Raw genomic sequence first — 25,852 nt, forward strand, 5'->3', positions numbered from 1 at the left:
CTGGATGCACGGCCATCAGCGATGAAGCGATTAAAATCAGGGATGAGACTGGAGCAGCAGAGATTGCGGAGCTAGGGGAAATTACAGAGGACTGAAGCCAGCGAGGGATTTGGACTCTAAAATTGAGAGCGACACAGTAGTACAGTGGTTAGTACTGTTGCCTCACAGCGCCAGTGACCTGGTTTCGATTGCAGCCTTGGGGAGAACATGCAAACTCCACAGACACCCATGTCTGCATGGGTTTCCTCCGGGTGTTCTGGTTTCCTCCCACAGTCCAAGGTTAGGTGGATTGGCCAAGGTAAATGCTATTGGGATAGGGTGGGGAGGTGGGCCTGGGAAGATGCACTTTCAGAGAGCCGGTGCAGACTCAATGGGCCGAATAGCCTCCCGCTGCACTGTAGTTCCATGTCGTTGCCTCATCTCTGTCTTAAATGGGTGACCCCTTACCCTGAAATTATGCCCTTTGATCCTCGACTCTCCCACAAGGGGAAACAACTTCTCAGCATCAACCCTATCAAGCTCCCTCATTCTTCGAAACAATGAGTACAGGACCAACCTACTCAATATCTACTCATAAATAGAGTCATTTTGTTTGGAGTTTGCCAGCTGCACCAGCTAAGCAAATGGCCAGGCAACGGAGCCTTGAGTTGCTCTGCCACTCAGCCCCATGTATTTACCCTGCTATTCCGCCTAACCTGCACATCTTGGGACAGTAAGGGGCAATTTAGCATGGCCAATCCACGTAACCTGCATATCTTGGGACATTAGGGGCAGTTTAGTATGGCTAATCCACCTAACCAAAGAATGATATAGTCCCTTTCGCAACGTCAGGGCATCCCAAAGTGTTTTATGGCCGATGGAGTACTTTTTGAATTGCAGGCAATGGTGTAATGCAGGAAACACACAGCCAATTTGTGTACAGCAAGATCCCACAAACAGCAATGTGGCAATGACAAAATAATCTGATTTTAGTGATGTTGGTTGATGAACAACTATCAGTCGGGGTCCCAGGACATACACCCTGGCCCAAATATTTTGTCCTCGGGTGCGCAGACTCGGTGGGTCCAGAAGTGGATAGGAAATGCGTAGCCCAGCTGCTGTTGGCCCCGGAGTGTAATTTCACACTTGCTGGCCAATTACGGCTGTGAAACACGCACTGTGAAAGACTGAAAGCTGCCAGGAGGGTCGGTGCCAAGAACAGAGTGCGGATGGGGTTGCACTGTGCTGCCTCCCGGGGGGCAGTCTCTGCGGAGCTGTCTCAATGAGCTATTGACACATAAATAATAATTATCCATAAAACTACGCGAGTCTGGGCAGCACAATCTCAAACTTCATTAATATATCTGAGGACTGAGATTTCAGCCCTGACAGTTCAACGCACCCTGGATCGAGGATGAAGCTAAAGGGTGCTTGCTGCCCGCCAACCATAAAAGTATAGGGGCCGTGTTAAAGTGCGTTCGATTGGCTAAATTGCCTGTTTGATGTTGGCACACTCTTCCGACTATCCTGTGCGACCATTGACTGAAATCTGGGGTGGAATTTTACGACCTTTTCATGCCCGTTTGGCGGGAAAATGTCGTAAAATCGGGCATGATGCGACTAGTGGGAATGGTGCCTGTTTTAGCGCCCATTCCCATTTTACCAATTTTTTTTAAATTGGGGAGAAGTGGAGAGGCTGTATCTGGCCCATGGGTGGGGGGGGTTCTGTCAGCAGAGCTGTTTTCTTTCCCGCTTTTCCAGCACATGCGCAATTTGTGGCTCCAATCTGAGCTGCAGGCTGCCTGGCGAATTAGACCCCGCCCACTGCCTCTAGTGGCTAGAAATGGTCTAGTCCATATTTTCAAAGACTGAGTGAATATGATCGGATGTGAAAACTCACCCAAAAAGATCAGGAACTCTCCCGTTTTCATGCTAGCTGGACACTTAGAAAAATCTCGTAAAATCCCACCCATTGTGTGAGAGAGCGATGATATCGGGAGGAAGGCCCAATTGCTTTAAAGTTTATTGATTAGTGTCACAAGTAGGCTTACATTAACACTGCAATGAAATTCCTGTGAAAATCCCCTAGTCGCCACAACGGCGTTTATTCGGGTACACTGAGGGAAAATTCAGCATGGCCAATGCACGTAACCAGCACGTCTTTCAGACTGGGGGAGGAAACCGGAGCACCCGGAGGAAGCCCATGCAGACACAGGGAGAACATGCAAACTCCACACAGTGACCCAAACTGGGAATTGAACCCGGGTCCCTAGTGCTGTGAGGCAGCAGTGCTAACCGCTGTGCCACCCATATCTCACATGACATCACGCAGTTCTGAGTCCAAGCAATGTAAAATTCTGGCCCCTTGGCGGGATTCTCTGGCCGCACACGCTCCAAGACCGGAACTTCCCACCCGAGCACAACAGGCCTTTAAATGATCTGTGGAATTTGCTACCTCGCCCACTAGGATTCCAGGAGAATTTCAGCCTCTGTGTTTTCATTCAAAATAGTCCTGAGAGGGCAGGAGGGGGACTCAATTCAATGATTCCCCCTGATGGACAAGTGTCGTCCTGGATTTTTGTGCTCATGTCTCTGGGCTGGGACACACACCCACTCGGGAGTTGTGGATGAGGACCAGATGACCCCGCCGAGTCAGGCAGTTGGATTGACGAAGGTGAGCGCAGGTTCAATTGTTGAGCCAAAGCTTGAAGAGAGCTCACCCGAGAACAGGGCTGTGAGGGATTCACTCCTTCTGTATTAAAAACCAAACGTCACGAGTTTTCTGACACCTGATACCAGTTTGACAAATTTGGTTGAAGTTTGTGATGGAGACGGTAACCCAAACAGAAAAATATGGGAAAACTCAGCAGGGTGGAGAAACATTAATGTTTCAGGTCAATAAGCCATTCGATCAGAACTTTGATTGAGCCCAGTGTTCAGTTCTGGGCACCGCAGATTGGAAAGATATATTGGCCCCATGGAGGATGTTGCACAGGTTCATCATCGTGATACAGAGGATAGAAGGGTTAAATCATGAGCCTTGTATCCCCTGAGTATAGAAACTGAAAGGTGAGCCAATTGAGATAAGGGGCAGAAGTCTGCCAAAATATTTCAATGTGTTGTCTCCAGCGGGAAAACCAGTGAGATTCCCGCTGGGTGGTTCGGGGCGATTCACTTTGCCATTTTCCCGCACTTAGAATGATTTTTAGAGCCTGGGGAGATTCGAACGGAATTTTCCCACACGGGGAATTTTTTTGAACCTAAAGGTACCGGCAAGGCCGGCTCTACAGAACTCGGGGCGCCAATTTTAAAGGATATCCTGATTTCCTGACAATCTTACAAAGCACCTCCTCCCCTCGCCAACTAATACGCTCCCCGCCCTCTGGCATCAGGCAACCCCCCCCGCCCAATCACTGATCCCAGTAACCCCCAAGTGAACAATCCCCTGCTATGAGGTCGCCAAAGGCTCCCCCTTCAGATGCCCACGCCCCATACTCCCCACTTCAGGAATCCCTCCCCCATGCCCTCTTTCAGGCCGCCTCCTTTGGCACTGTCAACTTGGCACCCTACCAGGTGGGCATGGCCAGGGTACAAGGGAGCAGTGCCAGGGCACTATACAGCCAGTTCCCCGACCCCCAAGGACTTCAATGGCCTCCAAGCCCCTACTTCCCCCAGCGTGGTCATCACGACTGGCCTCTGTTTATGGAGACCAGTCGTGATTGGAACCGGGTTCCCGCTGTGCCAGAGTGTCAGAGAATTGCAGGCACCAGGAGCATCCAACTCCAAACCCACCCTGCATATTTAAATGGCGATTTAAATGATTATTAAAATAATTGGAGTCTAATTCACACCCTCATTAGGTGTGAACCAGATCACGTCAGGACATGGGGGTTTGGAGAATCCCAAAAAGGGTTCTCACCAGCGCTAACTATGCCATGATTCCTTCCCTGCAATTCATCGGCCCCAGCATGACTTACTCATAGGTGTGCGAGGGCAGAGAATTGCACCCAAGGAGTTGATAAGTTTGGCCAGGAGTAAATCCAGAGACTGGGCTTTGAATTAGTGCTAGCCCACTCAGGGGGTGATGAATTCTGCAGAATTCGGATTCCCATGTGACCAGACCAGTCCGCCATGGATGCGGCAGAGATTATTGCTACTGGTCTCAGCGCAGTCTCTCTGAGCCCATTGCTGCTCCTCACAACATGCAGGCTCCTCACACACTCCAACCTGACCCTTCCCCCAAACGCGTTCCCCTCTCACTGTTCTGAACTCTAATTTTAACCTATTTCCGACACTTTGCTTAACCCGAGGCAGGTTTTGTTGTTAAAGCCATTCCTGGAATCTTCCTGTGCTGACTCACAGTGCAGGATATTCGTGGAGCTTGGTCTGTACAAGAGCTGCTTCCTGAACAAAGCTTTTCCTACGCTTGCACTTTGCATTGAATTCCTCCGCAGGAACGTCATGGGAGAAAAATTTAACCAAAGCACAGAGGAAATAATAGGGCTGGTGACCAAATAGGGAAGAGATAGCAATTTAGGGAGGCGTGTATGTTTGCGGAGACAATTGCAGAGCACAGGGCCCAGCCTCTTGTGCTTTTTAAATTGGCTTATAGGACCCATGCTTCTTGAGATTTTTCATATAGGCTTTGACCTGTTTGAACAGTTCATTGCCCTGTGCTGAAAGATGTGGAGAACCTTAGCATGAACATCAGTCCGTATATCTATCATTGCCCGTGTTGTGGGCTCTCTCCTGATGGTCCACAGGTTTTTGGGTGTCAGCTCTACAGCTGACCACTCCCACCACAACCAGCATCAAAGTCGGGTCCCGCACTGCACATCTCTCTGGAAGAAACCTCGCTCCAGTGTGCATCCAACCCCCAGGGTCTAGCTTCCTGGAGGGTTTGGGAGTGTTGAGGAGTTGGAGATTGGGGAGAGTGAGGGGGGGTGGGGGTGGTGGTTGGAGAGGATGAGATGGTTTTCTGACAGGTAATAGGGTGCTGGGGTTGGTGAGGGTTGTTGGGGCAAATGAGGGGGTTGGGGAGGAAGTGTTGGGGCGGATGATGGTAGGTTGGGGGTGGTGAGGGGGGTTGGGGCAGATGAAGGGGGTTGGGGATGGTGAGGTGGGTTGGGGGGGTGTTGAGGCTGGGAAGGAGGGTGTTGGGGAGGAGGATGGGAGTGTTAGGGAGGGGGTGCTGGGGCAGATGATAGGTTGAGGAGGGTGGGGGGGTGTTGGGGAGGGGGTCTTGGGGCAGATTATCTTCAACAATTCTCCGTTCCCTCCCTCCACATTGTCAGCTTGGTTTTCCGATCCCTGTGTGGCTTCGACCTTGTGCTTCCTTTCCGAAATTTCCCAAGTGAGCCCAGCACAAATGGCAATTTGGAAATCTGCGGTGGGGACTGAGATATATACACCAGGTTTTATAGTCTGTAGAAGCGCTCCAAAGATTATTTTTCTCCTTTGTAACCACGGTGCTCTGCAGCTGGGAAACTCGTTGCAATAATCCAATCTGCATCTCATCAAATTAAGACTCATTAACTACAGCCTTTTCTCACAAGGGTAATTTCCTGCCAGCCGCTCTGCAGACCCTGCTTCAACCTCCTGCAGATGCGCAAGTCCCTCCACCCACAAATGGGCCTCTTGTCCCTCTCGATCTTCTTTCCCCGCTCCCCCCCCCCCCCTCCCCCACAAACTCAGAGATATCAAAGCACTTGCCTTTCCATTGATTGTGCCTTCCTTCGCATCTGAGCCTAAATGGTGTGGTATCATGATATTCAACTGTGTGGGGCATCACTGCCCAGTTCCACACTTGTGTAGGAACACTCACTCACACTCAATAATATTCACAAATCTACATATACACAGCACTGCTGCATTCATCTTCACATTTACCTTTACTTTCACAAATTCACACATATAGCCACACTTACATATTTACCCACACACACATACAGTTGGTTGGACAGTTGGTTTGTAATGAAGAACGAGACCAACAGTGTGGGTTCCATTCCCATACTGGCTGAAGTTATTCATGAAAGCCCCACCTTGTTAACCTTGCCCCTCACCTGAGGTGTGGTGACCCTCAGGTTAAATCACCACCGGTCAGCTCTCCCCCTCAAAGGCGAGAGTAGCCTATGGTCATCTGGGACTAGGTTGACTTTATCTTTGCTTACACACATCTACATTTACATCTACGTACACTTACACACACACATGCATACATGTACCTATTTATATACACACACACACACTTACAGACACATAACTTACATATACACACACTCAAATTCGAACACACCATTGTGTAGTCAATATCATAATGTAGGAAATACAAAGCAAAGATCCCATAAGTAGCAATGCAATGATGATCGGACTATGATTTAGTGATGTTGCAATATTGGGCACTGGGGAGAGAACTCCTATTATTTATATTTCAACCCTCCCCTATCTTCTCACTCACAATCTCCCCCACACTCCCTCCTACACTCTCCCCTACAGTCCCCTATACTCTCTTCTATAATCTCCTACACTTCCCTACTGTAACATTCTAACTCCAGGGGTTGTTGGTGTTAAACAAAAAGAAAGGGCTGTGTACAAGGAGATTCAGACTAACATCAACAGACTTATGGAAGGAGCTATGGCCTGTACAGAGGACAAACTGAAAATATAACAGCAGGCTGTGCAGCACCCTAACGACATCATCACCAAATCATGTGATCAGCTCTTAAAACAATCTGCAGTTACTTAAATATACAACATCCCTCCCCCTTTTCATGACAACAAATTATTGGGTTTCAATAAATTATAGGATCAATAATTATAGGATCAATACTAATCTAGACACAAGGGGTGGCACGGTAGTACAGTGGTTAGCACTGCTGCCTCACAGCACCAGGGACCCGGGTTCAATTCCCAGCTTGGGTCGTTGTCTGTGTGGAGTTTGCATGTTCTCCCCGTCTCTGCGTGGGTTTCCTCCAGGTGCTCCGGTTTCCTCCCACAGTCCAAAGGTGTGTGGGTTAGGTGGATTGACCCTTTTGTGTCAGGGGGACTAGCTAGGCTAAATGCATGAGGTTATGGGGATAGGGCCTGGGTGGGACTGTGATCGGTGCAGATTTGATGGGCCGAATGGGCTCATTCTGTTCTGTAGGATTCTATGATTGATCTATGATTGAGTACTATACATCATTAATCATTATACATAGTTAATAAGAAAGTCGATCAGGAGGACATTATTCCTCTTTGATGTATTACGATGTTTTGGAATTGTCTGACCTTGACCCAAGAAGCATGATTTGGAACTTGAGTAAACACTTCTTCTCTTGGAACTAATTCTGCATCATTCTCACATTGTATAGTAGCAAAGACACAATCATCAGACAATGCCGATTCAACTAAGTCTTCCGTAGCAGTATTCACAACACTCAGACAAAACAAATTGGTCCTTCTGGAGATTATTCTGTGAAATCATTTTGAGATGACAACAATTGGTCAGCATGGTGTCGTCAAACTATTTCATCTTCAGTTTGAACCATGTAAGAACCTGGGCTTTTTTTTTGCTAAAGCTGACTAGTACCCTTTCCCCATTTTCTCTTCAATCTGAGCGTCCAGACTCGGCCACCGAAAATAACTAGGTGCTAGTTCCTTCATCCAGACTACACCTGGAAGTCCTTCATGTTGTGTTTCAAGAACTCTCCCACGCAGACTCAGAGGAATGCTCACTCGGAATCCCCACAATAGACACCCTCCCAGGACGGTCAACTCAAGCTTTCTTGGCACATATGGGGTGGGATTTTCCATCCACACTCGCCTCAAAACTAGAAAACCCTGCCTGAGGTCAAAGGACCCTTGCATGGTCCACCCTCCACTCGCTACGGTTCCTGTGGCGGGCAGGATGGAAACATTCCTCCCCTGGTTTCAAATCAGGATGTATGCGATGCGTTCCAGCTATCGTTCCTTTTGATACCATATCCATCTCCTTCCCCAACACAGGATCATTTCTGGTATGTCTCTGAACTTGAGAAGCTGTCACAGGCAAATGAACTACTAGCGAAAAATAAATATTAGCAAAACTAACTAGTGGCATCTGCTCAATAGGTAAAGTTAAGCATGATTGCGGATGACACGAAGATGGCTGGACTTGCGGATAATGAAGAGCATTGTCGGGCAATACAGCAGGATATAGATAGGCTGGAAAATTGGGCGGAGAGGTGGCAGATGGAGTTTAATCCGGATAAATGCGAAGTGATGCATTTTGGAAGAAACAATGTAGGGAGGAGTTATACAATAAATGGCAGAGTCATCAGGAGTATAGAAACACAGAGGGACCTAGGTGTGCAAGTCCACAAATCCTTGAAGGTGGCAACACAGGTGGAGAAGGTGGTGAAGAAGGCATATGGTATGCTTGCCTTTATAGGACGGGGTATAGAGTATAAAAGCTGGAGTCTGATGATGCAGCTGTATAGAACGCTGGTTAGGCCACATTTGGAGTACTGCGTCCAGTTCTGGTCGCCGCACTACCAGAAGGACGTGGAGGCGTTAGAGAGAGTGCAGAGAAGGTTTACCAGGATGTTGCCTGGTATGGAGGGTCTTAGCTATGAGGAGAGATTGGGTAGACTGGGGTTGTTCTCCTTGGAAAGACGAAGAATGAGGGGAGATCTAATAGAGGTGTACAAGATTATGAAGGGTATAGATAGGGTGAACAGTGGGAAGCTTTTTCCCAGGTCGGAGGTGACGATCACAAGGGGTCACGGGCTCAAGCTGAGAGGGGCGAAGTATAACTCGGATATCAGAGGGACGTTTTTTACACAGAGGGTGGTGGGGGCCTGGAATGCGCTGCCAAGTAGGGTGGTGGAGGCAGGTACGCTGACATCGTTTAAGACTTACCTGGAGAGTCACATGAGCAGCCTGGATTGGTCTAGTTGGACCAAGGAGCAGCACAGGCTTGGAGGGCCGAAGGGCCTGTTTCCTGTGCTGTACTGTTCTTTGTTCTTTGTATGATAATGCATTAATTAGCATGGTACTCTGATGGATAATACCTTATATTGTAAGAATGTGCAGATAAGATTAGTGACCGTCTTTGCAATTGGCTGACGACGGTATGTCTTTTTGTGTCCCAAAAATAGTAGTTAATGATTGATGATCCGTCAGTAATGTGAAATGACGACCATATAAATAATGATGAAGCCTTGGTGCGCCAAAAGTTATATTGTGATGCTTTTTTTAGCAGAGCATAGTTAGATTCAGCATTAGTCAGAGTACGCGAAGCAAAACCTCACACTATGAAAAAGGTGGAAGCAGGAAACCTATTAGTAAGAAACAGTACAACATTCACCAACCTGTGGTGAAGGAACTGGAGTTAGAGTGTGAAGATATGAATAAAAGGTAAAAAGGGTTGAGAGAAAAAGGCACAAACGGAACTCAGCAACAGAGGTCACAGCATAGAATTCAAAAAGAGCCATGGAAATCCCATGTAAAGAATTCTCTCAGTTTTGTGATTAGTGAGAGAACTGCTCATCTCAAAGCAAAGCATCTCAAAGACTTGACCCATGCTGCTCATGTAGAACATCCTCTATCATATACTGCAAGAGTCACTGTACCGTTGAAGCAGAAATTAGAGCAGAGCTATCATTTACCAGAGCCATTATTGGGAATTCTCTAGAGATCAAATTGAATGATCAAACTACCAATCGTGTGGAAAACACAAATGAACTGGAGCAATTGGCATTCTGCAGGGAGGCAGAAACTCCGGTGTTCGATGGTGCAGTGGAGGATTTAGCAATGCACAAACCTAAAGAGGGAAACAACTGTTGAACAAATTAGCAATTGAGGAGAACTGTCTCATCAAAAAAGACAAAACGAAGAAAGGTACAAGTTCGATGCAACTACAGCAAAAAGAATGTGTCAGTTCTCTGAAACATGCAGAGCATGAGAAAGGAGTGGTTGTTATCAAATGTTGTTCGAAGGAAATGATGGATTCACCTTGGAAGAAACTCAGAAATGGATAACCTGAATGGATTGTGAAAGCAGATGCACAGAATGTAGAACAGCTCAGGTCCAACAGAAAATTGGTTGATACGGAAGATGAAAGAAAGAGATTGGTTAATGAAGCCACTCAGCTAAAGGTGGGGGGAACCTAGACAAAAGGAGATGTGCGAGAGAGAACTGGGCAAAGCAGCAACTTAGGCAGAGAAGGAAACTGAGATTACATACTAGAACAAGATTGTTGAAATATTTACACTAATAGAAATGCACAAGAACCAATATGATAACAGGGTCAATGGAAAACATGCCAAATTGAAACACTAGGAAGAAAATAAACTTTATCACACGACCTAAGTAGTAGAAATAGATTACCACAACCATTTTCTTCACAAGTGACAAACCGAGATTGTGCAAGAACTGTCAAGACGTAAAACTGTGTTGTATTGCAATGACAGTACCTACATGCAGTGTATGGTAAGGCGCTTGACAGAAAAGGATTAACGGAAGACTGGAGAGTGACACCATCCACAGAGTAAAGTATGTAGTCCTTGGTCAGTGCACAGTCTAGGACAGAACTCAGAGAGCAGCAAGCCTGTGTGGAAGAATCTCATGCAAGACTATATTTGGAACTGTGCATAGTTGAAACTTTAGAAGGAGTGTTGTGTTAAATGGAAGCCTCAAGACCCCTCCATTGTACCTATTGTCCGTCGATTTACTAATGTCTAACCTTGTGTATAATGCTTACTTATTAGAATGTGGGTTGAGTAAATCAATTTTGAAGGTTGTATAAGAATGTAAAAGAGGGAGGGATGTTGCGTATGTGGTGTCTATCTCTTTAAGACAATACAGCAGAAGTGGGTCACCTGACTTGAGAGACCAATGGGAACTGAGAGTGAATGATCATCCCATAGGATGAAATTCTCTCTTGGGCAGAATCATCTAGCAACATCATAAAGTAGTTAACATCATAAAGACTAGGGCACGACTCCAGGGCAGCCTAGAGCTGCAACTCCTATACCTAGTTTCTCTTATCAATAAATACCTTTTGATCCTAACATTCTGAAAGCTCTTGATGACACCAGAGTGTGCCACAACATAACTACACTCTTGTACTCCCTCTCTTACACTCTCCCCTACACATGTGGGCCAGACCAGGTAAGGATGGCAGATTTCCTTGCCGAAAGGACATTAGTGAACCAGGTGGGCTTTTCCGACAATCGACAATGGTTTCATCATTAGACTTTTAATTCCAGATTTCTATTGAATTCAAATTTCACCATCTGCCATAGTGAGATTAGAACCAGGGCCCCAGAGCATTACTCTGGATCTCTGGATTATTAGGCCAGTGACAATACCACTACGCCATTGCCTTCCGCAGGGGAGAACTGACTTTTGTTCTCCTATTAACACATTCTGCTTTGCCTTTATACCACTAACAGCACCTTCTTTAGTCTTTAACACAACCATTAACACTCTCTTTGTCATGTGTTCCATGACAGCTTTGTCAAATCCCACCTGAGCTCCCACCTATCACTGACCTTCTATTTTGCCCCACCTGTCCCACCCTCTCTTTAACAGTGTCAAATCCATGACATTTTTCCCTCTCTAACTTTGAGCAAGGGGCACACGGACTTGAAACATTAACTCTGTTTCTCTCTCCACGGATGCAGGGCTGACTAAAGGGCCTCCAGCAGCAGAGGGGGAGGGAAGACGCAATCAGTTGGGAATTTGGAGGGTTCCTTCAGAGCGAGAGTCAAAACCACCTCCAGGGGGCAGAACCTCCACCCTCTGCCGATCTGCAACCTGATGCCTCCCACTCCCCACTGTTGCTCTGTGCAGCCACCTCACTGTGCCAAGTTTCCTAAATTTCCACAATTCAAGTCAGTGCAAGTGGTAATGGCTTTGGGAAGGAAGTGTCAAGAGGCCGTGTACCCTTCGAAGCTGTCACCAGCGCCGCCGTTAGCACGAATGCTGTTGAAAGATTCTAAATTGCCAGAGCCAGGATCTGCCAACGAGCCGGGGGCCAAGTGATAAATTGAAGCTACCCGGTATTTTCATAGGGGGAGGTCCCGTATTTTTCTAGTGATTAGCTGGTGGAGTGGGTCCCATCAGTGTAAAAGCCGCCTGGGCTTTGGTCCGCTCTGTTAAGTGCTGTCAGATAGCAGGGAAAGCTACATCATTCGGTACCTACTCAATGAGGCTTTGTTCCCACTTGAATGAAGCTTCTCAACACTTCCTGCTGTAAAAGTCAGGCAAGGCCGGGGTGTGAAGCAAAATAAAAAATAACTACGGGTTCCTGCCAACAGCGAGTGCCAGTTTGCTGAACGGTTAACCCTGCGGGGTGACAGTCCTTTTGCAATTTTTCATTTTGCATTTGTGAGCTGTAGTGAAAAGGGAGTTTTCCCACCATCCCCCAGGAGAGGTTACCTGGAGAATGTCAAGAAATTCAGACTTCTCTTTGGAATGTGGAGAAGAAGGGGAGATTTAATCCTACATTATGAGAGGCCATTCAGCCCAGGGCCAGATCTTTGACAGAACAATCCATTTGTCCCACTCCTAAACAGAGAAGCAGAAGTAGGCCATTCAGCCCATCTGCTCCGCCATTCAATGAGATTATGACTGATCTGATGTGATAATCCTCAAATCTCACTTTCCCACAATATCCCTATAACCCCAGATACCCTTGCTGATTAAAAATGTGTGTATCTCAGTCTTGAACATAGTTAACTACCCAGCCCTCTGCGGTAAAGAATTCTACAGATTCACCATCCTCTGAGAAAAGAAATTCTTCCCATCTCCGTCTTAAATGGGTGATTGCCTTCCTCTTTTCCCCATAGCCCTGTAATTTTCTCCCACAAGTAGGGTCTCTCTCAAGTAGTTACCCAATTCCTTTTTTAAAAAATTGAATCTGTTTCCAATGCCTTTTCAGGAAGCGCATTCCAGATCCCAACAACCCATTCTGTAGCGGAGACGGATTTAAGATGATCAGCAAAAGAACAGGAGGCCACTGAAATAAATTTATTTTGCACAGGATTTTACTCTGGCTAAAGTTTTCCGCCGGCGGGATTTCCAGTCACAGGGTAAAAATCCTGGAACTCCCTTCCTAACAGCAGTATGGGTGTGCCTATACTACACAGACTGCAGCGGTTCAAGAAGACAGCTCACCAGCACCTTCTCAAAGAACAATACAGCACAGGAAACAGGCCCTTCGGCCCTCCAAGCCTGTGCCGCTCCTTGGTCCAACTAGACCAATCGTTTGTATCCCTCCATTCCCAGGCTGCTCATGTGACTATCCAGGTAAGTCTTAAACGATGTCAGCGTGCCTGCCTCCACCACCCTACTTGGCAGCGCATTCCAGGCCCCCACCACCCTCTGTGTAAAAAATGTCCCTCTGATATCTGAGTTATACTTTGCCCCTCTCAGCTTGAGCCCGTGACCCCTCGTGATCGTCACCTCCGATCTGGGAAAAAGCTTCCCACTGTTCACCCTATCTATACCCTTCATAATCTTGTACACCTCTATTAGATCTCCCCTCATTCTCCGTCTTTCCAAGGAGAACAACCCCAGTCTACCCAATCTCTCCTCATAGCTAAGACCCTCCATACCAGGCAACATCCTGGTAAACCTTCTCTGCACTCTCTCTAACGCCTCCACGTCCTTCTGGTAGTGCGGCGACCAGAACTGGACGCAGTACTCCAAATGTGGCCTAACCAGCGTTCTATACAGCTGCATCATCAGACTCCAGCTTTTATACTCTATACCCCGTCCTATAAAGGCAAGCATACCATATGCCTTCTTCACCACCTTCTCCACCTGTGTTGCCACCTTCAAGGATTTGTGGACTTGCACACCTAGGTCCCTCTGTGTTTCTATACTCCTGATGACTCTGCCATTTATTGTATAACTCCTCCCTACATTATTTCTTCCAAAATGCATCACTTCGCATTTATCCGGATTAAACTCCATCTGCCACCTCTCCGCCCAATTTTCCAGCCTATTTATATCCTGCTGTATTGCCCGACAATGCTCTTCGCTATCCGCAAGTCCAGCCATCTTCGTGTCATCCGCAAACTTGCTGATAACACCAGTTACACCTTCTTCCAAATCATTTATATATATCACAAGGGCAATTGAGCAATGGTTGACAAATGCTGGGGTAGCCAGTGACGCCCACATCCCAAAAATGAATTTTTAAAAATAGCTACTGATAATAGGAAAAACCAAGAGAATCTCTGCAAACTGGACTCAACTATTAGATTTAAGGTGAGAAGGAAGAGATACAAAAGGGTCCAGAGGGGCAATGTTTTCACATAGAGGGTGGTGAGTGTCTGGAACAAGCTGCCAGAGGTAGTAGTAGAGCAGGGTACAATTTTGTCTTTTAAAAAGTGTTCAGATAGTTAATGGGTAAGATGGCTATAGAGAGACATGGCCCAAACGCGGGCAATTGGGACTCGCTTAGTGGTTAAAAAGAAGAGGCAGCATGGACAGGTTGGGCTGAAGGGTCTGTTTCCATGCTGTAAACTTTCTCCCTCCCTCTTCAATTGGCAATTCTTTGCCTGACAAGTTTCTGGGACTGTGTCTTGGCAGCAAGGCGTCAGGGACCATGGTGTCCATGGAACCAGCCAAGCAGCCCCTATCCCCGCTATGGTTTAGCTGCTAGGACTTTCGCCTCAGAATTGCAAGGTGCCGGGTTCAAGTCTCACTGCAGCACACAACCATCAAGGTTGATGTTCCCATACCGGAACTCCATAAAGGAGTGCTGCAGTGTCGGAGTTTCAAATGAGCCATTAAAACAATGACCCACCTGGCTGTTTGAGTCAATGCTACTGGTACCTGTTGGCCATGGAAGGAGCATTCATAACATGGTTTACTGGGCTGATAATAAGCTGGGGAATCCTTCCACCACTTTCCACCCAACTGTTCCCCAAAGTTCCCCCAAAAAAGGGGAAGAGTGTGTGTGTGAAGATAAGCTAAAGAAAATGCAGAATTTGCCCCTGGTGTCCTGGCCAATATTTATCTCTCAATCATCACAAAGAAGAAACAGCTTATCTCATTACTATCATGTCACTGTTTGTGGGATCTTGCTGTGCACATATTGGCCACTGGGTTTCCTATATTACAACACTTCAAAAAGTACTTCATTAGCTGTAAAGTGCTTTGAGATGTCCAGCGGTTGTAAAACTCCCCAGGGCCTAGATTTTTCTGTTTCCCCAACTTTGCGATGGGAGTCATCACTGGGGTTAGGCCAGCTAAAGGTGCATTGACTTTGGGTGGGAATTTCTCGTGACCAGAAGATTCCAGATTATGTAAACACAATTTTTTTTAACTAATGAGATGTCCAAAGAGTGGGTTCGATGGATTGGCCATGGTAAATGTATGGGGATTGGGCGGGGGAGAGATTCTGGGTAAGATTCTCTGTTGGGAAGTCGGTGCAGACTTGATAGGCTGAATGGCCTCCTTCTGTACTGTAGGGATTCCATGATTCTATGTAAATATTAAAAAGCAGATAGATGAATGGTGACGGTGATAGAAATGTGGTGAATTAGTCAAAGCGGGTTCAGAAACAGCTGGAAATTTTAAGCTTTAAGCTTTAATTTTATTTACTCATCTCTCAAGTAGGCTTATATTAACACTGCAATGAAGTTACTGTGAAAATCCCCTAGTCGCCACACTCCGGCGCCTGTTCGGGTACACTGAGGGAGAATTTAGCACGGCCAATGCACCTAACCAGCACGTCTTTCAGACTGGGAGGAAACTGGAGCACCCGGAGGAAACCCACGCAGACATGGGAGAATGTGCAGACTCCGCACAGATAGTGACACAAGCCGGGAATCAAACCCAGGTTCTTGCTGCTGTGAGGCAGCAGCGCTAACCACTGTGCCGTCCTAAAGAAAGATTTGGTTAAGAGAGAGAAAAGAGAGAAGGAAAGAAAAAGTAAGAAAAAAATGTGAATATAGCATTTTTAAAATCCCTTAATAATTTATTATCTGCGGAGATGAACTGCACAGTTTAAATTATTACCTCTTCAGGAAGGGGAGATTGATTAGCAAATGCAGGTCCATTAATCCCGTTGTTGTAAAGTTTCTCGCGCAGTTGTGTACCAGCCCTAACTTGCTGCAGGGAGGTTAATTGGCAATTGAAGCACAAATGAAGCATAGGAGGTGGGCAGTGCTTGCGGGGATTGGTTGTTTCCATGTAACTACCAGTGGAGAGGCAGAGATCATGCAGTAAGTCACGGCAGTGGACAATGCACAGGATATTCCGTATCCCTCCATAGATGGCTGGGTTCCCTCTTTTATTCTATTCTCTTCCTATACCTGGTGGAAATCTTTCATCTGTTTCCATCACCAGTAATTCCCACAGCAGGTCACTAGTCTGTCGCCAGGAGGCTTATAGCTTGAGGGGTGCCACTCCATACCAAGCGTGACTGACCAGGACTCTCTCCCGCTCTTACTGCCAGCCATTGGTGTGTTTGGAAGGCCGCGTTATGCACTCATTTTTCCTTGGCCATCAAGTCCTGAGGTGGGACTTGAACCCAAAGCTTCTGGCTTAGAGGTAGGGATGCTAACCCCACTGCGTCACAAGACCTCCTTGGCTGGGTTGCTCACCCATTAATAATGGTGTGCTCTGGTAAACTTCTTAATTTTGCCCGCGGGTTCTAACCCCACAATGTCACAAATAAATTTATTACTACTGGTAATAATGCAGCAAGTAAAACAGTTAATCCTCAATAACCGTCATTTTAAACAATCGGATTTATTGCTTGTTACGTATAGTGGGAAATTTGCCACTTCTACATGGTGTGGGCGGGGGGGCACTTTGGAAAGAGCACTTCCTCAAAAAAAGTTATTTTAGAACATAGAACATAGAAAAAATACAGCACAAACAGGCCCTTTGGCCCACAAGTTGCGCCGGTCATGTCCCTACCTACCTAGGCTTATATATCAGCTTACCTATAACCCTCAATCCTATTAAGTTCCATGTACTCATCCAGAAGTCTCTTAAAAGACCCTATCGAGTTTGCCTCCACCACCACTGACGGCAGCCGATTCCACTCACCCACCACCCTCTGAGAGAAAAACTTACCCCTGACATCTCCTCTGTACCTACTCCCCAGCACCTTAAACCTGTGTCCTCTCGTAGCAGCCATTTCAGCCCTGGGAAAAAGCCTCTGAGAATCCACCCGATCTATACCTCTCAACATCTTGTACACCTCTATCAGGTCACCTCTCATCCTTCGTCTCTCCAAGGAGAAAAGACTGAGCTCCCTCAACCTATCCTCATAAGGCATGCCAACCAATCCAGGCAACATCCTTGTAAATCTTCTCTGCACCCTTTCAATAATTTCCATATCCCTCCTGTAATGAGGCAACCAGAACTGAGCACAGTACTCCAAGTGGGGTCTGACGAGGGTCTTATAAAGCTGCATCATTCTCTCCTGACTCATAAACTCAATCCCTCGATTGATGAAGGCCAGCACACCATACGCCTTCTTAACCACCTCCTCTACCTGCGAGGCCGATTTAAGAGTCCTATGGACCCGGACCCCAAGGTCCTTCTGATCCTCTACAGTGCTAAGAGTCTTACCCTTGATATTATACTCTTTCATCCCATTTGACCTGCCAAAATGGACCACTACACATTTATCCGGGTTGAAGTCCATCGCCACTTCTCCGCCCAGTCTTGCATCCTATCTATGTCACGCTGCAGCTTCTGACATCCCTCCAAACTATCCACAACACCACCAACCTTCGTGTCGTCAGCAAACTTACCAACCCATCCCTCCACTTCCTCATCTAGGTCATTTATGAAAATGACAAACAGCAAGGGTCCCAGAACAGATCCCTGGGGCACTCCACTGGTGACTGACCTCCATTCAGAAAAAGACCCATCTACAACCACTCTCTGCCTTCTGCAGGCAAGCCAGTTCTGGATCCACAAGGCAACAGCCCCTTGGATCCCATGCCCTCTCACTTTCTCGAGAAGTCTTGGATGGGGGACCTTATCGAACGCCTTGCTGAAGTCCATGTAAACCACATCTACCGCTTTTCCTTCGTCACTGTGTTTAGTCACATTTTCAAAGAACTCCACCAGACTCATAAGGCACGATTTGCCTTTGACAAAGCCGTGCTGACTACTTTTGAGCATACTAAACTTCTCTAAATGTTCACAAATCCTGTCCCTCAGGATCTTCTCCATCAACTTACCAACCACTGAGGTTAGACTCACCAGTCGGTAATTTCCTGGGCTATCCCTATTCCCTTTCTTGAATATAGGGACCACATCCGCAATCCTCCAATCCTCCGGAACCTCTCCCGCCTCCATCGACGATGCAAAGATCATCGCCAGAGGCTCTGCAATCTCTTCCCTCGCCTCCCACAGTACCCTGAGGTACATCCCATCCGGTCCCAGCGACTTATCTATCTTGATGCTATTCAAAATTTCCATCACATCCTCTTTCTTAATGTCCACATACTCAATCTTTTCAGTCTGCCGCAATCCTGTAGTACAACCACCCAGGTCTTTTTCCACCGTGAATACCGAGGTAAAGTATTCATTAAACACCTCTGTTATTTCTTCCAGTTCTGTACACACTTTCTCACCTTCACATTTTATAGGTCCTATTCCTTCACATCTCACCCTTTTACTCTTCACATATTTATAGAACGCCTTAGGGTTCTCCTTAATCTTATCTGCCAAGGCCTTCTCGTGACCCTTTCTGGCTCTCGTAATTTCTTTCTTAAGTCCCTTCTTACAAGCCATATACTCATCTAGATCCCTATCATCGCCTAGCTCTCTGAACCTTTTGTACGTTTTCCTTTTCTTTCTCACTAGGTTCAGCGCAGCTTTCGTGCACCGCGGTTCCCGTAACCTACCAGAACCTCCCTGTCTCATTGGAACGTTGTCATGCAGAACTCCAGACAAACATTCCTTGAAAATCTTCCACCTTACTTCGGTACTTTTCCTCGAGAATGCCTCCTTCCAATTTACGCCTCTAATCTCCTGCCTGATGGCTTCATATTTCCCCTTACTCCAAATAAACACTTTCCTAGCTTGCCTGATCCTATCTCTTTCCAATGCTAGCGTAAAGGAGATAGAGTTATGATCACTATCCCCAAGATGCTCCCCCATTGAGAGATCCGACACCTGTCCAGGCTCATTAGCCAGTACCAGATCGAGTACAGCCTCTCCTCTTGTAGGCTTATCCACATGCTGTGTCAGGAAACCCTCCTGAACACACCTAACAAACCCCTCCCCATCCAAACCCTTTACCCCAGGGATATTCCAATCAATGTTTGGGAAATTAAAGTCTCCCATCACGACAACCCTGTTATTACTACATCTCTCCAGGATCTGTTTCCCTAGCTGCTCCTCAACATCCCTGTTACTATTGGGCGGCCTGTAGAAAACACCCAGCAAAGTTATCGACCCCTTCCTGCTCTGGACTTCCACCCAAGAGACTCCGTAGACAATCCCTCCTTCCACCTTCTCTACAGCTGTCACACTATCCCTGATCAGCAGTGCCACTCCCCCTCCTCTTTTGCCTCCCTCTCTGTCCTTTCTGAAACATCTGAAACCCGGCACCTGAAGTATCCAGTCCTGTCCCTGTCCCCAAGTCTCTGAAATGGCCACCACATCACACTTCCAAGCATCAATACACACTCTAAGCTCATCCACTTTATTCACTACACTCCTGGCGTTAAAATAGACACATCTCAAACCTTTGGTCTGAGCTCTCCCCTTCTCCATCACCCGTCTATTCTCCCTCTTACACTGTCTACAATCCTTCTCTATTTGCGGGCTAACCTCCTCGCTGTCAGTCACCTCATCACGATTCCCTCTCCCCAACCTTTCTAGTTTAAAGTTATTTTCTAAAATAATTAAAATTAACTATTCGCTCGCCTAAAGAGATTCAGGCATTCGTCATCTTAGGACTGCAGATTGTGTAGGTCAATAAACGGGGTCAGTGTTTCTGTCAGTAAAGTAGGCCGAATGAGGCCTATGGGCCATTTAAGCCCAAATCACAGGGTGATTAAGTAATTAAGTCAGTCAATATTAGCGTGTACTAAATGGAGCGCAAGGGTGAGTGGATATGTTGGTCAATGGCATAAGGAGCCTGGTACTGACAGACGTATAAACAATTGCCAGCCCTGTTTTCAGGCTCGGACTGAATATGGCTATTTTCCTCCTACATGTTGTCATTATTCCAGCTCCTTATCTCTTCCCTGTCAGCCGGGAGTCAAGGCAGCTGTAATCAAGAGCTATCTATCAAAATGTGGAAATTCTATGCGCTCATCATTTGAAAATCCCAATCAGTCAGTCACTGGTTCCTCTAAGTGTTTGCCGCTCTGGTTTCAGTTAGGGATCCAGCCCTTTTCTTTTGGTTTTCATTAAGGGCAGGTTCGTTTTCAGGTCGGGTAGCTGAGTGGGGCGAGCTGGGGGGGAATCTCTCACATTCAGTGATTTATCACGAGTTTATGGCTATAAAGTACCTTTCATCCCCGGCTCAAAGAATTCCCAATCAGAAAGGGGCATACCCATAGCTGAAGGGAGAGATTCCACTATTTTAAAGTTTATTTATTAGTGTCATTTATTTACTTATTGGTTAAGGTGGACAGGCTTTGGGGAGTCAGGAGGTGAGTAACACACCACAGGATTCCCAGTCTCTGACCTGCTCTGGTAGCCAGTCTTTGTATGGTTAGTCCAGTTCAGTTTCTGATCAATGGTCACCTTCAGGATGTTGACGGGTGTGGGGAGGAGGGGGGGTTGCGGGGGTTACCATTAGCATCCAGGGTGTGAATTATATAATATGTTGTTCTTAACACCCCTGTGAAACAACTTGGGACATCTCACCACAGTAAAGGTGCTATATAAATGCAGGTTGGTGTCGGTGGGTCTCCAGGATGAGGACAGGTGGAGGAATGGTGTCAGTTGGGGGAGGTGCTTTTTAAAAAAAGTTTATTTATTAGTGTCACAAGTAGGCTTACATTAACAGTGCAATTAAGTTGCTGTGAAAATCCCCTAGTGGCCATACTCCGGCGCCTGTTCAGGTTCACTGAGGGAGAATTTAGCATGACCAATGCACCTAACCAGCACGTCTTTCGGACTGTGGGAGGAAACCGGAGCACCCAGGGAGAACGTGCAGACTCTGCACAGACAGTGACCCAAGCCGAGTAACAAACCCAGCTCCCTGCTGTGAGGCAGCAGTGCTAACCACTGTGCCACCATGCTGACCCATTTTCACACCCAGGTGAAGCCACTCACTGTTCACGTTAATAAAGGATTGTATCTAAACAAAGATCCATCAAATCTGGCAGGAACCATCATTTCCTCCAGTAGTTAGAGAGTTTTGCCATGACACCATGTGGCCCCGGAACATTAGGCTGTTGAAACAACACAATTGTTACAGTCAAATCCTCAAGCAATTCTTGAGCCCATTTTACACTGCAAAACATCTTGCTCTTTTATACAACGTCATCCACGTTCTCAGGATGCCTCAGTGTGCAGGTCACAGCCAACAAATCACTTTTGAAGCGGTGTCACTGTTTATGGCTTAGGAAAATGCAGCAGCCATCTTGTGCACAAGAAGATCCCACTAACAGCTTTGTGATGATGATCAGATTGGTCTCATGCCGACATCCAGTTCGTTGTCCCAACCAAAAGATAGCACATAGGGATACATTGAGTCCCAGCAGTGCAGGAGGAGGCCCTTCAGTCCATTAACTCTGCACCGAACCCCCCTCCCCCGCTCTACACCTGCAACCCGTGCATTTACCATGGCTAATCCACCTAACCTGTACATCTTTGCACATAGAATGGGTGGGATTTTCCGTCTAGGCTCAGCCCGAAACCAGAGAATCCCACCCGAGGTCAATGGTATACGATACTGTTATGACCAGTCCCTAGGCAGGATCCTCCAATTTGCCATGATTCCTGGACAAGTTACCCACAAATTGTTCTACTGCCAGGTGAGAAGGGGTATGCTGGCTCCCCTTCTTTATTCAACCCCCTCAGTTGGTCGCAAAAAGATTAAATCAAAAAGGATCCCTCCCCTCATGAATGCCTTTTCCCAGTCCAAATGTATTTATGTCTTAAAAGGAGCTAATTTAACTCCGCTTTCTTGAGTTGAAGAGAGTTTATTTGTGACTAAAATACAAGAAGAAAATAATAAAAATCCAAAACAGCTTAGAAAGGAAAAGTGAGTCCAAAAATAAAAGTTAAAATAGATATAACAAATCAGCCTTTGCTTTCTATGAGGATAGGTGGTGAAATGTTGCAGGCGTTAAGTTGGGTGATTCCAGTAGTGCTGACTTTGGTAACTGAGCAGTTGGTTTGGAGATTCTTGGTTCTGCAGGTTAGCTGAAAGGAGTTGTCCTGTTTCCTTTCCGACTGTGGCTTTGCTGACTTGCGATTTGCTTCCAGCAATCAGAGAGAGAGAGAGGGAAGGGATAGCTAGTGGATGCTCTTCAACTCTGATCTTCATAGTACACATTAGCACAGTAGAACTAGATATAGCCAATGGTCATTGCTGGTGGGTGATGCTAAGCCAGAGACAATGGAATCACATTGGTCAAACAGGTTGGGACTCTACTGATTGGAATTTAGAAGAATGAGAGGTGATCTCATTGAAACAAAAAGCATTTTAACGGGGCTTGACGGTAAACACTGAGAGGATGTTTCCCCTCATGGGAAAGTCTAAGAATAGCCTCAGAATAAAGGGGTTTCAGTTGATGAGATGGGACAGAGGGAGGAGCTCAGGAATGTTACAGAGGTGGAAATAGGTTGTGTTGCTGATGTCACAGATATGAGATTAGAAGTCCATCTCGAGGTTACAGTTTTTTATTCTTTCATGGGATTCGGATGTCGCTGACTAGACCAGCATTTATTCCCCATTTCTAATTGTCCTTGAGAAGGTGATGGTGAGCTGCCTTCTTGAAACGATGTGATCCCTGTGGTGTAGGTGCACCCACATTGCTGTTCGGGAGGGAGTTTCAGTATTTTCTCACAGCGACAGTGAAGGAATGATGCTTAATTTCCAAGTCAGGATGGTGAGTGGCTTGGAGAGGGGCTTCCAGTTGGTGGTGTTCCCATGTATCTGCTATCCTTGTCCTTCTAGATGATAGAGGTTGTGGGTTTGGAACGTGTTGTCGAAGGAGCCTTGGTGAGCCGCTGGCGCTACATCTTGTACATGGGATACCAAGCTGCGACTGTGCGTCAGTGGTGGAGGGATTGAATGCTTGAGGATGGGATGCCAATAAAGTGGGCTGCTTTGTCCTGGATGGTGTCAAGCTTCTTGAGTGTTGTTGGGGCTGCACCCATCCAGACAAGTATTCCATCACACTCCTGACTTGTGCCCTGATGGTGGACAGACTTTGGGGAGTCAGGAGGTGAGTTACTCGCCGCAGGATTCCCAGCCTCTGACCTGCTCTGGTGGCCAGTGTTTGTATGGTGTTAGTCCAGTTCAGTTTCTGATCACTGGTCACCTTCAGGATGTTGATGGTGGGGGGTGCCCGTTGGCATCCAGGGTGTGAATTATGTAACATGTTGTTCTTAACACTCTGTGAAACAACTTAGGACATCTCACTACAGTAAAGGTGCTATATAAATGCAGGTTGGTGTAAGGGGGTGTCCAGGATGAGCACAGGTGGAGGAATGGTGTCGGTGGGGGGAGATGTTTTTTTTAAAAAGTTTATTCTTAACTGTCATAAGTAGGCTTACAGTAACACTGCAATGAAGTTACTGTGAAAATCTCCTAGTGGCTACACTCCAACGCCTGTTCAGGTACACTGAGGGAGAATTTAGCATGGCCAATGCACCTAAACAGCACGTCTTTCGGACTGTGGGAGGAAACCGGAGCACCCAGAGGAAACCCACGCAGACATGGGGAGAACGTGCAGACTCCGCACAGACAGTGACCCAAGCCAGGAATTGAACCCGGGTCCCTGGCGCTATGAGGCAGCAGTGCTAACCACTGTGTTGCTGTGTGTGGACTGGGTATGGGATTTTCTACCCCCCCCCCACCATCCCTCGCGGCGTGTTTTGTAATGGCGGTGGGCGGCCCACCATGGGTCAGTGGTTGGATCTTCTGGTCCTGCTGTTGCCAACGGATCTTCCCATTGTTCGCACCCTTCTACTGCTGGGGAACCCACAGCAGGTGGGGTGGGGTCACCATCGACGGGACCAGAAGATCCCACCTGCAGGAATGGCTGGAATATCCCCTGCTTATTTCTGCACCAACATGGGAAAAGGACTTCCACCTGACATCACTGTCGCAGGAACCTAAACACAATCCAGAAATTTAGATCGAGGTGTCTTTGTAAATATAATCAAACATAGACAGCAGTGGAATGACCAGATATAAGATAGAATGACCAGGGGGCAGATGATTAAGGTAGGCGGCTGGAGGTTTAGAGGGGATGTGAGGAAAAGCATTTTCACCCAGAGGGTGGTGGGAGTCTGGAATTCACTGCCTGAAAGGGTGGTAGAGACAGAGATCCTCATAGAAATTAGAAACAGGAGTAGGCCATTTGAGCCTGCTCCACCATTCATTTTGAACATGGCTGATCATCAAATTCAATATCTTGATCCCTCCTTGCCCCCATAATCCCTTGATCCCTTTAGCCCCAAGAGCTATATCTAATTTCTACTTGAAATCAGACAATATTCTGTAGTAGTGAATTCCACACATTCACCACTCTCTGGGTGAAGAAATTTCTCCTCATCTCAGATCTAAAAGGTTTACCCCTTATCCTCAAACTATGACCCCTAGTTCTGGACTCCCCTACCTTTGGAACATTCTTTCTGAATCTACTGTGTCTAAACCTATTAGAATTTTATAAGTTTCTATGAGATCCCCTCTCACTCTTCTAAACTCGAGTGAATATAATCCTAACCAATTTAGTCTCTCCTCATATGACAGACCTGCCATCCCAAGAATCAGCCTGGCAAACCTTCGCGGTTCTCCATCTATAGCAAGGATATCCCTCCTCAGATAAGGACACCAAAACTGCACACAATACTCCTAACATTTAAGAATTATTTAGATGTGTACTTGCAGTGCCAAGGAATACAAGGCTGTGGCCAAGTGCTGGGAAATGGGATTCAAATAGTTGGATGGTTTGTCTTCGACCAGCGCAGACACGATGGACGGAAGTATCTTTTTCTGTGCTGTAGACCTCTATGAACTCTATAATGGTCACTGCAAAAACAACAACACTCCATCGCAAAGTGTCTGTGATTGTTCAAATGGAGATGGAGGAACTATAAAGACAGATTGTGACATTAACCTCAATTTAATGCCCCCCTCAAGAATGTACATGAAATGGGATTTAGAGGAACATTCTGTTCAAATTTGATCCAATGGTCTCCGGGACAAGCACAGTAAACCTGCTCCCTTTGATCGTGATACGATTGGAGGGAAAAGCGAGAAGACTAAGTCGTAGAATATATCTGGAACATTATAGAAACCAAAGTGGAAAGTTCTGTGGATTAATGTCCACAGTTGTATTGATTACATAAAGAAATGGGAAGGAGATTCAGAGGCCATCAATGAGCCAATGATTGTCCATGATGCAAGATTCTGTGTCCAGGAGTGCAAGAAAGACTTTTAATTTGTTAATGGAATGTGGGTGTCGCTGGCTAGGCCACCATTTATTGCCCATCTCTAATAGAAAATAGGAGCAGGAGCAGGCTATTCGGCCCTTCGAGCCTGCTCCACCATCTATTATGATCAAGGCTGATCATTCAACTCAATAACCTGATCCCACCTTCCCTTCATATCCTTTAATCCCCCTCATCTCAAGAGCCATATCCAAGTCCTTCTTGAAAACATTGGCTACTTTCAGTAGTAGCGAATTCCATAGGCTCAACACTCTCAGGGTGAAGAAATTTCCCC

The sequence above is a fragment of the Mustelus asterias genome, chromosome 24 (genome assembly GCF_964213995.1).
Source record: "Mustelus asterias chromosome 24, sMusAst1.hap1.1, whole genome shotgun sequence".
NCBI lineage: Eukaryota > Metazoa > Chordata > Chondrichthyes > Carcharhiniformes > Triakidae > Mustelus > Mustelus asterias.